The sequence below is a fragment of the Tachypleus tridentatus genome, chromosome 10, assembly GCF_004210375.1.
Source record: "Tachypleus tridentatus isolate NWPU-2018 chromosome 10, ASM421037v1, whole genome shotgun sequence".
NCBI lineage: Eukaryota > Metazoa > Arthropoda > Merostomata > Xiphosura > Limulidae > Tachypleus > Tachypleus tridentatus.
Window position 1 is genome coordinate 47699995 of NC_134834.1, and position 3441 is coordinate 47703435.

The window sequence follows — 3441 nt, forward strand, 5'->3', positions numbered from 1 at the left end:
TATGGTTTATTACCTACAAGTATTCTATTCATTGTTATTCAAGTAAGTACAATTTTACTAGCTACCTGATCTTTTGACACTCTATAGTGCAACAAATGTAGGCCTTTCGGGGACCAAACATAACCTAGAGGCTAGAGTGCTCAACTATGGACCCAGTTGTCAAAAAACGAAAAACAAATCACGACTCTCATTTTGGGGCCGTGAGCGCGTTACGGAAGTAACTGGAAATTTCCATTATTCGATTAGAGTAGCTCAAGGATGAGTTACCTTTCCTTCAGTTTATTAAATTAAAATTAAAATATCTAAAACAAAACGAGGTAAGTATAGATTAATCTCTTTAAGAGATTAATAAACTAGGCTTAACATACACTCTGAGAGCTCACAAAGTACGTACTATAACTGAAATTAAACGTAAGGAGAATGAATTTCCTACATAAGTATGATATTTTCTGCACATCGATATTGGATTCAGGAGTTACTACATTAACAGTTTGTTGTAAACGCTTTGGTATTTCAGTAAATCCCGTTCTTTAATATCAATGAAAAAAATGTCGAAATATGTTATCTTGTTGACAAATCCACTATTGCAGAGCATGTGTAACACAAGGTTGGTGTTTCAAGAACAATTAAGGTGTGCTTAAGATCTACGCCTCATTCTGAAGAAAACTATTACCAAGACATAAAAATAATTTAATAATAGTGAACAATAATGGGAAAGAATTCAGTAATTAAAAGTATAATTTGATAATTCTGAATACCATCTTAATGTCATGATAAGGTCCAGAAATGAAACACATCAGTCAAACTGTGATATGCACAAAATAAATATGATTCAATGAACCGAGTGCTAGTTCAGTAGAAGGATTATTATTGCGTTATTTAATCCAGTTGTTGTTTTATACTCTCTTGGAGGATCGGAAAGAAGGTGAATGAAAATGTTAGTAAAACGTTATTTAAGCCTGATATCTAAAATTGTTTTTTAAGAATTACAGATAACGGTTTGAACCTCACATAATTGTTAATAACAAGAAAGGAATATATGATTACCAATGATGCTGGTAGTGCTAGTTCAGTAGAAGGATTATTATTGCGTTATTTAATCCAGTTGTTGTTTTATACTCTCTTAGAGGATCGGAAAGAAGGTGAATGAAAATGTTAGTAAAACGTTATTCAAGCCTGAGATCTAAAGTTGTTTTTTAAGAATTACAGGTAACGGTTTGAACCTCATATAATTGTTAATAACAAGGAAGGAATATATGATTACCAATGATGCTGGATGAGTAACACGATTCTAATATTTAGATATAAAACTATGATTACTAATGGCATTGGGTGAGTAGCATGATCCTATTAATTAGGTATAAAACTGTGATTACCAATGGCACTGAATCAGTACTATGATGCTAACAATTAAGCATGAAACTATGATTACCAATGGCACTGGATGAGTAACACGATTCTAATTTTTAGGTATAAAACTGTGATTACCAATGGCACTGGATCAGTACCATGACGCTAACAATTAAGTATGAAACTATGATTATCAATGGCACTGTATGAGTAACACGATTCTAATATTTAGATATAAAACTATGATTACCAATGGCACTGGATGAGTACCATGATACTAATAATGAAGTAGGTAATCATGTTACTATGCGCATTGGATGAGTAATTTGCTATTATCCAACCGGACGTGTCAGGTTTTGCTCCATCCATTGCCACAAGCCTTATACTTCAGGGTAAAACCATGAATCGTCTTCCACAAATAAAAAAAAACTAATAACTTATAAATGGTATTTTGATTTTCTCAAAATCCAATACAATATCATGGCAAAGTATAGGTATAACATGAAACCACGAACACCACTAAATAAGTATTCTTTTCTTCACCAGAGGTAGAAAGGGGAACAGTTTGCTAGTCACAGTCGATACCACAGCTGTATTTTCACATTCCTACATCATCTCTGACGGTCACAATGCAGGAAAGATCTTTCAACCGTCAACAGCAAAGCCGATCGAACGTAGAATGGTTTGCATGAATCATTCGAAGCGTGGAGTATGCTACCATTGTCAAGACAGATCATTAGGTTCCCTGTCCTTCGATAATGATAAAGCTGCTTCAGTTTGCGGTAATGTCTTAATCCAAATTTCTAGAAGCGTTATCTATCCAGCTATTACGACTACTAGTACGTCAGAGTAGACATGGGGATTTAGTCAAAGTGAAAATTTTAAGACGTAAATTTTCAACTAGACTTAAGAAATCGTTACAAAAACAGTAGCACTTAATATAGATTTACTTAAACCATTGTTTTTATTGTTTCAGTACGGACACATTGTTAATTCTCGCGAAGCTCTTGAATAAGTTATAAAAACAACCTGTGACGGGAAAATAAGTTAATAAACTTATTCGTGTTTTTTTTAATTTTGCGCAAAGCTACTCAAGGACTATCTGCGCTAGCTGTCCCTAATTTAGCAGTGTAAGACCAGAGGGAAGGCAGATACTCATCGTCATCCACCGCCAACTCTTGGGCTACTCTTTTACTAAAAATAGTGAGATTGACCGTCATATTATTACTCCTCTACTGCTGAAAAGGTGGACATGTTTGGTACGACGGGGATTCGAAACCACGATCCTTAGATTACGAGTCGAGTGCCTTAACAACCTGGCCATGCTGGGCCATTACAACCGATATTGTTTGTTTTTAACTTAAAGAAAAGTTAACTATCATTAACGTAAGTATTCTTATTTTATTTCAACTAAAATTAATCATATATAACATTATCAAATTAAGCAGTTTACCTGTGTTTAATGTTTATCTTGTAAAATACTATCAATTTTCATGTCTTGCTTACTTGAATAAAGTTATGATTATTTATTTGGCAGTATGTTTAGAAACATAAAGTAATGACTTTTGTTGGATTTTCTAGCTAATATATCATTTTTGAAATTAAAGGCCAAAACTAAGAAAATGCGTAAACTACTGAAGCGTAGTCAGAAATATATAAAAAGGATGATATAGTTAGAGGAAAATGATATACTGGAGGTGTGGAGGCATGTCCAAGTCACCATTCAGAAAACTTTGTCATTTTTACTGCATATGGTGTACTTTGATGTTATCTTAGGCTGTTTTTACACCTTTCGTTTACGTTTTATACAATTTATACGGGTAAAATTTAGATGATGCGATTAAACACCAGTAGGTATCGTACTAAATAATCTCTAATAAACAAATTCGAATTTTTCAGTTTTTTGCCTTAATTATTCGATATATATTTTATTACGAAGCATACTGAATAATAACATTCGAATCTTTCCAAATGGCCCAGCGATATTTCTGTTGACTTCTAACGCTGAAATCCATGTTTCGACGTTCATGGTGAACATGGCACAGAAAACCCATTGTGTATGTTTGTGTTTAACTGCAAACAAACAATACA

At 33.4% G+C, this 3441-nt stretch overlaps 1 protein-coding gene across 3 annotated transcripts in view; it reads right to left on the reverse strand.

Annotated features, from left to right (window-relative positions):
• The window catches only part of LOC143229207 (uncharacterized), a 120659-nt gene that overhangs the window by 110051 nt on the left and 7167 nt on the right, over positions 1 to 3441 (reverse strand). The window lies entirely within an intron of this gene.